Genomic DNA, 11,305 nt, shown 5'->3' on the forward strand with positions numbered 1-11,305 from the left:
TATGTTTTCAGTTTCACTTCACTTGAGACGGACTCCACCTGTAGCTTACACATTATTCTCCGCTATAAGGTCCACTTTCTATTTAAGGATTTTTTAATAGGAATTTAAATCATCAGCACTTAGAGCTTTGGCATCACAAGATTCATATGGATTTCATTCCTATCAGTTTTGAAAAATATAAATCAACAAGGTCAATGATATCACAGTAAAAGAAATGTGTTTGTCTATCCACACTTCATTGCACCCATATTGAAGGATACAACTGAACTGGAAAAAATAGTCGTGTGAGGCATAGGCTATCACTAATTAATTACATGCAAACAAAATTGCTGATAATATAATCTTGTTTTAGTGAATCCATATGGACATTTTTTTGTTAGGAAAACACAACGCATAAGATCTAAAAAAGGTTGCTATAGGGAAAGCGTAGAGAACTGGACATTAAGCAATGCAGCATCCTGGTATGCCTTGCCTTTTTTTAGAATGACATACCTTGCCTTCATCCATTTCTTACATTGGAATGCCTTGCCTTTGTCCGTTCCCATAATGCTTATCGAGACGGATGTGCCTACGTCCAGTTACTGTTATTGCATTACATCTTCACACCTCTAAAAATGCACAGTTATCCAGTACAAAGGAACAACAAAGAAATTGTAAAACTATTTGCTCTTGCGTCAGTGTAGCTCTGCCACAAGATCGGTTGACCTAGATGCAGTGGAGCACATGGTCGGATGAGCTGGACACAGTGGAGCTCGGTGACCAGCACGCAGGAGCTGGACTGCACAATTTCTGTTCATGAGCAATAAAAGAAATTACCCTTCCGACAAACAATTTGGAAAATGTACAACCTTATCAGTTCAACAAGATTTCAGGTGCTAATCAAAGTAGATACACACAACAAACGAAACACACTTTTCCTTACTGTTGAGCATTTTGTTACAAATTCTTCAATTGAAACGCTAAGCAAGGTTGACTTTTACTCAATGTAAATCCTAAACAAGAACTTACATTTTTCTTATAACCATCAGAATATCGAAGAACAATTGGTTGAAGGAATATATATCCACAAATTAAAACAGAATCTAAGTTAATGGGTTCAAAACAGGAGGTACACCCAAAAGTAAGTGTAAATGGCCTTCACTTCAAAAACAGGAGGTACATCCAAAAGTAAGTGTAAATGGCTTTCAAACAAGTGCTTGCAAACACAAACATTCATAAAAAAATCTTTTTTAGGAAAAACATATTTAATCTACTAAATACGTGCAACGGTGCAAGGGGAACTTACTTTTTTATTTTCTTCTAAGGCCCTTATTTGCTTCAAATAAGATTCGTTCGGCAAAATTATCAGTGTACTATTTGGAATAGTCAATTTTATATATGAACAAACATCTGTGAGAAGGTCTGCAAAGGCTTCAAACAAACTTGCTGGATGTCTCACCTCCAAACAAACTTGATGGATGTCTCACCTCGAAACATACTTGGCTGATATCCCACCTGTAACGTAGCTACATCTGTGCGCAGCCAAAGTAGGAACATTACGCAAAAGTATGAACATCAACCAAAAACTTGATGCGTTCTAGCTGACAGAACATTGCCTATTTGAATGCTCGGATGATAGCTGAACCGCCTTAATGTCTTCTACTTCAGACCATAGCATACAATTAGTGTTCTACAATTCTACTTCAGACCATAGCATAGATGTCACTTCTACTGCTCCCACGAATGGCACGAGATGATTGTGCCATTTCTCATTACTGGAATATAAGCTGACTAACTACTATTGAGTAAGATATATGTAGCACGTAGCAAACACCCTATAATGTACATTCCTTCTTTATATCATCACACTACAAAAATATCAGTGCACAACAAATAAAAATCTATGTAAAATTGGATGGCATCCACAACTATTCTTGTAACTTAACAATAAAGTATGTGACATATCATGTTATATATTTTCTTCAAGCCCACAGAACATGTTGTATATTGTCCAAAATATTCCGTAGGGATATTTCCTATCTGAAAAGTGCTGAAAAACATCTTTGTTCTGTTGAAATAACTACTAATGACATGAATCAAGAGGTCGTCAAAATTATGAATGAACGTCTCAGAAAATAAAATTTCATCGGATAGTACATCAGAAAATATTGCTTTCAAATATATATTGTGTTCTAGCTAGCATATGAATCTTCATGTTCATTAGGAGGTCACAAATCAGGGGTGAAAAATATGTTGGATGAGAAAGGATGGTGCACGTTTTTTAAAAGCTAAAAAGATGTCTCACCATGTGTTGGATGCTTCAATGCAGTGCGGAACTTGCACGGGAGAAGAACATTACCGGCGGCTAGCCTCGATCTCGCTCGGCCATGTAGGACAAGTCTGAGCCAATGAACCACGTAAAGAATCAAGACGATGACGTTTCGGCCCAAAACAAAAACAGAGTGGGGGCAAAAGACTCATGGAGAAGATGTTGATACAACAGAAGTACAGAACCTCCATCCACGACTCCCTTTTCTCCCTGATGTTCTCCAGCCTCCTGCACAACAATACGGAGAACAAACACCAGTCAAGACTAACAAACACGGTATATCAGAGTCGTGGACATTGGAGGGGAGGCGGCTAAAGGTATGCACAACTCAAACACGGATCTGCTGAAGCACGGGCGTGGGAGCGACAGGGCGGCGCCGCGATCCACGCCGTTGGAGCCTGGCATAGAGAGCGTGTCGGGCACCATGAGGAGCGGCAGTGCCACTAACGCCATTAGCAACGCCACCAGGATCGCCATGGACGGCTTTCCCCGCCTCCCGACCCGCCCCGTCATCCTGTTTGCCATGTAGTTTATGAGCTAAAACTGAGCATTTACTAAACTGAGGTAAAAAGCATCGAGCATCATCAGCTATAAAACAAACTACATTTTCCTAATAATTAAGATGGCACAGGCATGAAATACCCATTGAACCAGTCATGAGAAATCTGAACCTTCGTCGGGTTGCCGTTGTGTAAATAGGAGGCATTCTTGTCTATGTAACCTTGAGAGCACAACACCGAGCATGAGAAATCTGAACCTTCCTCAAGTTTCCTTTGTGTAAATAGGAAAATTGAAATCCTTTGCCACACATCTGAATCTTCAGAGAAGCTTCTATCAGGGTTACATAGAGGCAATAAAAACTACTCTCAAAATTTCATTGATAGGCACAGATATTGGTCCTAAGAACAAAATAGACAGTCATGTTATTATTTGACAAAAGAATCTGGCATATTTACCTCAGTTTAATTAAGCTTCCAACGGAGACTAACAAATTATGTAGCCATCATTCCAAAAGCTTCGCCAGCATCAAAAGTTGGAGCACCCTGCTGAAAGGGATAAGGTAATCTTATCATGTCATTGTAGTAGAAGAAACAGAGACACTCATATTACTAAATAGCAAGGTTGGTGCAAATGGAATAAGCACAACAATGAAAAACTGCAGCAGTGGTCGAGAATACCTAGCGCGGCAGTTGCCTAAGTACGGTGGCTTGCCATCTGGGCAGCCATTCTAAGGATGAAGGCGTTGGGCACAAACTTAAAAATGACTCCATGATAAGATAACATAAACCTGTTGCCTGAGGATGAAGCTATCTTACTTGGATTGCCCTAGCTTCAAGTAACCCTGCAATGCAAGCTCACATAAAACACTTGAAATCTTTTGGTCAAAATCCTAGTTCACAAGTGCTCTGCATATAAAATAAGTGCTACAAACTTTACACAGTGATGTGAGGTTGGGTTGGATGAAGTCAACTGTTTTGGGTAATCCACCTACTATACAGATTCGGTCTTTCCAAATCCTCTATCAAAAACTGCATAATTTTGACTTGGACTCCAAACATAATGTGGAGATCAATCGCAAAAAAAGGAGAGATACGTCCCATGCTTTCTACAAACTATCTATTTGCACTATTTTGATGTACGGTTTAAAAGTAGCAGTCCAATTTAGTTTCACAGTCCAAAAGTTAATCTTTATGTGATTCTGTGTACAGTAACCTTGTATGCGGACTTAGACCATGTTACTGTTTGAATTAAACTATGCGTTCAACATGAAAGTTGTAGATATCTTTAGTGGTGAGTAGAGCTAAAAGTGCATGGACAGACTCACCAAATATTAAAGAGACCAATTAGGCTAGTTTTCCCTAGGTTCTGAAACAGCTGCACGCACTCTAACCTTCTGCAGGTTTGGCTCTTGTGCAGATTACATTTAGCTTTTATACTTAAAAAATATTAACAAATCAATATGTTAACCAATATCACCGTCAAATCATCAATGCCCTGCCTGAAGCTCCTATTGCAGTAGAAAAGGTCTACTGGAAACTGCTACTATCTTTGCTGATTTGAGGACACAACAAGTTACACTGGAAACTGCTACTATCTTTGCTGATTTGATTATCAACGGGATTTCGTGATCATCATCTCGCTGATCAGACCAATACTATGCTAATGCTCTGCTAAATTAACCACTGGCTAAAAGGAGAAAATACAGTTTTTATAATCTAACAAACATGAAAATTCTCATAAGCATATACGTGTAACTATGACAAGCTAACATTATTTTTTGTGGCAAAATTGGACCAAGTATTACCTTCAATCATCCAGAAGAGGAACATTTGAATCTCCTTGAAAATTTACAATGGACAACCTGCAGCAAACTAACGGGGTGAGGGTAATTGGGAGAGAGATGCAGAGTTGGGGCTCGGCCAGAGGAGGTTAGTCTCCATCGGAATGGCAAGAGTGCAGTAAGCAAATCAGGAGGCTTTGGGATGAAGAAAAGTCACCCCTTTGCGGTCGGTCGGATGGGGCGGAGCTCGCGCTTGGTGAAGACGCGATCCCCGGCAGCGGCAACGGCGAGGAGGAGGCGGAGATGGCCGGCTACAGAGGGCCGAATGGGATGTGTAGCTCGCCCCACCCAGGGAGGAAGGATACCTTCCTGGATCCATCCATCCATGCTTGCAGCTTAGACAACCGGCCGTGAGTGGATCTGCAGCCATGGTGGCTGGGGGAGAAGACCACGGCCGCGAGCGCCGTCGCTTGGAAATGGAGGTGGAGGAGGAGGCATCGGCGGCGGCATAGGGCATGGATCGGCCGCGACATAGGGATGGATCGGCCGCGGAGGGGGCGTAGGGCTGGATCGGGCGTGCGAAGGTCTGGTTGGCGGCGGAGACCGATCTGCTGCTCCATTAGGAGTAAAGACTCGTCGCTCGTACGTGCGGCTGCACGGTTTTTCTATCGCTGGTTAACCGTTGTAGGTTTTTTTGTCGCAGGTTTTCCTTCGAACGTCTATTGAGGGTCGCACGTGGAATGGTGCGGGTTCGGGACTCAGGAGCAGGTTTTTTCAGTTTGTGGTGGCTTAGTTAGAGGTGGGAGGAGATACCAAAATAAACCGTGGAAGGTGGGACTAAAAAAAACCTGGAAGCGAGACTACCAACTGCTCCCTTAGGAGTAGAGATTCGCCGGGGAGTATATGGGCCTTATTGGGTCATACAGGAATAGAGGAGATAGGCCAAAAGGAAGGAGGCCTGTGCCCCCCCCTCTGGTCTGAATTGGACAAGGGGTGCAGCCCCCTTTTCCTTCTCCCTCTCCTCCTCTTTCCTTCACTCCTACTCCAACAAGGAAAGGAGGAGTCCTACTCCCGGTGGGAGTAGGACTCCCCCCTCGGCGCGCCCTTCTCCTAGGCCGGCCGCCTCCCCCCTTGCTCCTTTATATACAGGGGCAGGGGGGCACCTCTAGACACACAAGTTGATCAAGTTGATCGTCTCTTAACCATGTGCGGTGCCCCCCCTCCACCATAGTCCACCTCGATAATACTGTAGCGGTGCTTAGGCGAAGCCCTGCGTCGGTAGAACATCAACATCGTCACCACGCCGTCATGCTGATGAAACTCTCCCTCAACACTCGGCTGGATCGGAGTTTGAGGGACGTCATCGGGCTGAACGTGTGCTGAACTCGGAGGTGCCATACGTTCGGTGCTTGATCGGTCAGTTCGTGAAGACGCACGACTACATCAACCGCGTTGTGCTATCGCTTCCGCTTTCGGTCTACGAGGGTACATGGACACACTCTCCCCTCTCGTTGCTATGCATCACCATGATCTTGCGTGTGCGTAGGAAATTTTTGAAATTACTACGTTCCCCAACAGTGGCATCTGAGGTAGGTTTTATGCGTAGATGTTATATGCACGAGTAGAACACAAGTGAGTTGTGGGCGATATAAGTCATACTGCTTACCAGCATGTCACACTTTGGTTCGGTGGTATTGTTGGATGAAGCGGCCCAGACCGACATTACGCGTACGCTTACGCGAGACTGGTTTTACCGCTGTGCTATGCACACAGGTGACTAGCGGGTGTCAGTTTCTCCAACTTTAGTTGAACCGAGTGTGGCTACGCCCGGTCCTTGCGAAGGTTAAAACAGCACCAACTTGACAAACTATCGTTGTGGTTTTTGATGCGTAGGTAAGAACGGTTCTTGCTAAAGCCCGTAGCAGCCACGTAAAACTTGCAACAACAAAGTAGAGGACGTCTAACTTGTTTTTGCAGGGCATGTTGTGATGTGATATGCTCAAGACATGATGCTAAATTTTATTGTATGAGATGATCATGTTTTGTAACCGAATTATCGACAACTGGCAGGAGTCATATAGTTGTCGCTTTATTGTATGCAATACAATCGCCCTGTAATGCTTTACTTTATCACTAAGCGGTAGCAATAGTCGTGGAAGCATAAGATTTTTGACAAGTTCAAGGGGTTGACTACGATGAGACTTTCTCACCCGTAGCGATGCTTAAGCCCGTCCGAATCATGTTAGCAATTGCCGCGTTTTATGATTATGAAATTTGGCAAATGGATGTCAAAACTGCATTCCTTAATGGATATCTTAAAGAAGAGTTGTATATGATGCAACCAGAAGGTTTTGTCGATCCTAAAGGTGCTAACAAAGTGTGCAAGCTCCAACAATCCATTTATGGACTGGTGCAAGCATCTCGGAGTTGGAATATATGCTTTGATAGTGTGATCAAAGCATATGGTTTTATACGGACTTTTGGAGAAGCCTATATTTACAAGAAAGTGAGTGGGAGCTCTGTAACATTTCTGATATTATATGTGGATGACATATTGTTAATCGAGAATGATATTGAATTTCTGAATAGCATAAAAGGATACTTGAATAAGAATTTTTCAATGAAAGACCTCGGTGAAGCTGCTCATATATTGGGCATCAAGATCTATAGAGATAGATCAAGACACTTAATTGGACTTTCACAAAGCACATACCTTTATAAAGTTTTGAAGAAGTTCAAAATGGATCAAGCAAAGAAAGGGTTCTTGCCTATGTCACAAGGTGTGAAGTTGAGTCAGACTCAATGCCCGACCACTGCAGAAGATAATGAGAAAATGAAAGTCATTCCCTATGCTTCAGCCATAGGTTCTATCATGTGTGCAATGTTGTGTACCAGACCTGATGTGTGCCTTGCTATTAGTTCAGCAGGGAGGTACCAAAGTAATCCAGGAGTGGATCACTGGACAACGGTCAAGAATATCCTGAAATACCTGAAAAGGACTAAGGATATGTTTCTCATTTATGGAGGTGACAAAGAGCTCGTCATAAACGATTACGTTAATGCAAGCTTTGACGCTGATCCGGATGACTCTAAGTCATAAACCGAATACGTATTTTTATTGAATGGTGGATCTGTCAGTTGGTGCAGTTCCAAGCAGAGCGTCGTGGCGAGATCTACGTGCGAAGCGGAGTACATAGCTGCTTCAGAAGCAACAAATGAAGGAGTTTGGATGAAGGAGTTCATATCCGATCTAGGTGTCATACCTAGTGCATCGGGTCCAATGAAAATCTTTTGTGACAATACTGGCGCAATTGCCTTGGCAAAGGAATCCAGATTTCACAAGAGAACCAAACACATCAAGAGACGCTTCAATTCCATCTGTGATCAAGTCAAGGATGGAGACATAGAGATTTGCAAGATACATACGGATCTGAATGTTGCAAACCCGTTGGCTAAGCCTCTCTCACGAGCAAAACATGATCAACACCAAGACTCCATGGGTGTTAGAATCATTACTATGTAATCTAGATTGTTGGCTCTAGTGCAAGTAGGAGACTGAAGGAAATATGCCCTAGAGGCAATAATAATGTTGTTGTTTATATTTCCTTATATCATGATAAATGTTTATTATTCATTCTAGAATTGTATTAACCGGAAACTTAGTACATGTGTGAATACATAGACAAACAAAGTGTCACCAGTATGCCTCTACTTGACTAGCTCGTTAATCAAAGATGGTTAAGTTTCCTAGCCATAGACATGAGTTGTCATTCGATGAACGGGATCACATCATTAGAGAATGATGTGATTGACATGACCCATCCGTTAGCTTATCACTATGATCGTTTAGTTTATTGCTATTGCTTTCTTCATGACTTATACATGTTCCTATGACTATGAGATTATGCAACTCCCGAATACCAGAGGAACACTTAGTGTGCTATCAAACATCACAATGTAACTGGGTGACTATAAAGATGCTCTACAGGTGTCTCCGATGGTGTTTGTTGAGTTGACATAGATCGAGATTAGGATTTGTCACTTCGTGTATCGGAGAGGTATCTCTGGGCCCTCTCGGTAATACTCATCACTATAAGCCTTGCAAGAAATGTGACTAATGAGTTAGTTGCGGGATGGAGTATTACGGAACGAGTAAAGAGACTTGCCGGTAACGAGATTGAACTAGGTATGATGATACTGATGATCGAATCTCGGGCAAGTAACATATCTGACAAAGGGAACAACGTATGTTGTTATGCGGTTTGATTGATAAAGATCTTCGTAGAATATGTAGGAACCAATATGAGCATCCAGGTTCCGCTATTGGTTATTGACCGGAGATGAGTCTCGGTCATGTCTACATAGTTCTCAAACCCGTAGGGTCCGCACGCTTAACGCTTAATGATGATATGTATTATGAGTTATGTGATTTGATGTACCAAAGATAGTTCGGAGTCCCGGATGTGATCACGGACATGACGAGGAGTCTTGAAATGGTCGAGACATAAATATTGATATATGATACATCTCCAACGTATCTATAATTTTTGATTGCTCCATGCTATATTATCTACTGTTTTGGACATTATTAGGCTTTATTATCCACTTTTATATTATTTTTGGGACTAACCTATTAACCGGAGGCCCAACCCAGAATTGTTGTTTTTTTCCTATTTTAGGGTTTCGAAGAAAAGGAATATCAAACGAAGTCCAAACGGAATGAAACCTTCGGGAACGTGATTTTCTCAATGAACAAGACCTAGGAGACTTGCACCCTACGTCAAGAAACAAAAGAGGAGGCCACGAGGTAGGGGGCGCGCCTGCCCCCCCAGGCGTGCCCTCCGCCCTCGTGGGCCCTCTGTTGCTCCACCGACATACTCCTTCCTCCTATATATACCTACGTACCCCCAAACGATCAGATACGGAGCCAAAACCCTAATTCCACCGCCGCAACTTTCTGTATCCACGAGATCCCATCTTGGGGCCTGTTCCGGAGCTCCGCCGGAGGGGGCATCGATCACGAAGGGCTTCTACATCATCACCATAGCCCCTCTGATGAAGTGTGAGTAGTTTACCTCAGACCTATGGGTCCATAGTTATTAGCTAGATGGCTTCTTCTCTCTTTTTGGATCTCAATAAAATGTTCTCCCCCTCTCTTGTGGAGATCTATTCGATGTAATCTTCTTTTTGCGGTGTGTTTGTTGAGATCGATGAATTGTGGGTTTATGATCAAGTCTATCTATGAACAATATTTGAATCTTCTCTGAATTCTTTTATGTATGATTGGTTATCTTTGCAAGTCTCGTCGAATTATCAGTTTGGTTTGGCCTACTAGATTGATCTTTCTTGCAATGGGAGAAGTGCTTAGCTTTGGGTTCAATCTTGTGGTGTCCTTTCCCAGTGACAGTAGGGGCAGCAAGGCACGTATTGTATTGTTGCCATTGAGGATAACAAGATGGGGTTTTCTTCATATTGCATGAGTCTATCCCTCTACATCATGTCATCTTGCTTAAGGCGTTACTCTGTTTTTAACTTAATACTCTAGATGCATGCTGGATAGCGGTCGATGAGTGGAGTAATAGTAGTAGATGCAGGCAGGAGTCGGTCTACTTGTCTCAGACGTGATGCCTATATACATGATCATACCTAGATATTCTCATAACTATGCTCAATTCTGTCAATTGCTCAACAGTAATTCGTTCACCCATCATAGAATACCTATGCTCTTGAGAGAAGCCACTAGTGAAACCTATGGCCCCCGGGTCTATCTTCATCATATTAATCTTCCAATACTTATTTCCTTTGCTTTTTTACTTTGCTTTTATTTTACTTTGCATCTTTATCATAAAAATACCAAAAAAATTATCTTATCATATCTATCAGATCTCACTCTCGTAAGTGGCTGTGTAGGGATTGACAACCCCTTATCGCGTTGGTTGCGAGGATTTATTTGTTTTGTGCAGGTACGAGGGACTCGCGTGTAGCCTCCTACTGGATTGATACCTTGGTTCTCAAAAACTGAGGGAAATACTTACGCTACTTTGATGCGTCATCCCTTCCTCTTCGGGGAAAACTGTAACATCCCAAAATTCTAAATTTTGGAATGTTATAATAAATAGATAGATTTGATTGATTGTTTGATTGATTGTCTGAAAGTGAGTGAATTCAAAACTTTTTGAAAGTTAAATGAGAGGGAATAAAAGGACTTTCCCAAACTTTCATATTTGCTTTCTGATCTCCATGAATTCAAATTCTTTTCAAATACAAAACCCTTGAGCGAAGATGATATTACTTCTTCCATTTAAATTAAATGAAAGGGTATTTGAAAATAATAGAATTTCATTTGGAAATATTTCAATTCATAAACTTCATGCAGCTCAATGATTTTCAAGAGCGAAGATAAAATGACTTCTTCAAATTATATGAAATATGAGTTGGGAGTTTCAAAGGATCAAATTCAAAGTCTTTTTGAATTTATTTTTAATTTGGAGATATTTGAGTTTTATTCAAGTTATTTTTCTCCAAAGATAAATTATATGGAAAATAGGGTAACATGGTTCCCTACATTAGAAAATTGGAGAAAAATTAATTTGAAATCATTTTGGTATTTTTAAAATAATTTTTGTTGGATTTTAATAGACCAGTAGCACTCTTTGATTTATCTGAATTTATGTGGATTTTATTTGAAGTTATAAAAATGTTCACGTCGTAGAAAA

General features: G+C 41.6%; 1 long non-coding RNA gene across 15 annotated transcripts; it reads right to left on the reverse strand.

Moving 5' to 3' along the window:
* Window positions 1-441: 441 nt before the first annotated feature.
* LOC123103400 (uncharacterized) lies at window positions 442-5,258 on the reverse strand. 15 transcript variants are annotated; one of them, XR_006449798.1, is made up of 10 exons: window positions 4,807-5,255; window positions 4,614-4,670; window positions 3,487-3,650; window positions 3,265-3,354; window positions 2,980-3,119; window positions 2,494-2,822; window positions 2,285-2,379; window positions 1,439-1,511; window positions 1,286-1,315; window positions 442-789 (listed from the first exon to the last, which is right to left on the reverse strand). It is a non-coding gene; the product is annotated as an uncharacterized lncRNA (long non-coding RNA). The 15 variants fall into 15 exon arrangements; XR_006449796.1 differs by lacking the exon at window positions 1,286-1,315 and having other exon boundaries at window positions 2,494-2,536; window positions 2,634-2,822; window positions 4,807-5,254; XR_006449804.1 differs by lacking the exon at window positions 1,286-1,315 and having other exon boundaries at window positions 2,285-2,536; window positions 2,637-2,822; window positions 4,807-5,256.
* Window positions 5,259-11,305: the final 6,047 nt, after the last annotated feature.

This window comes from Triticum aestivum, chromosome 5A (assembly GCF_018294505.1).
Source record: "Triticum aestivum cultivar Chinese Spring chromosome 5A, IWGSC CS RefSeq v2.1, whole genome shotgun sequence".
Classification (NCBI taxonomy): domain Eukaryota; kingdom Viridiplantae; phylum Streptophyta; class Magnoliopsida; order Poales; family Poaceae; genus Triticum; species Triticum aestivum.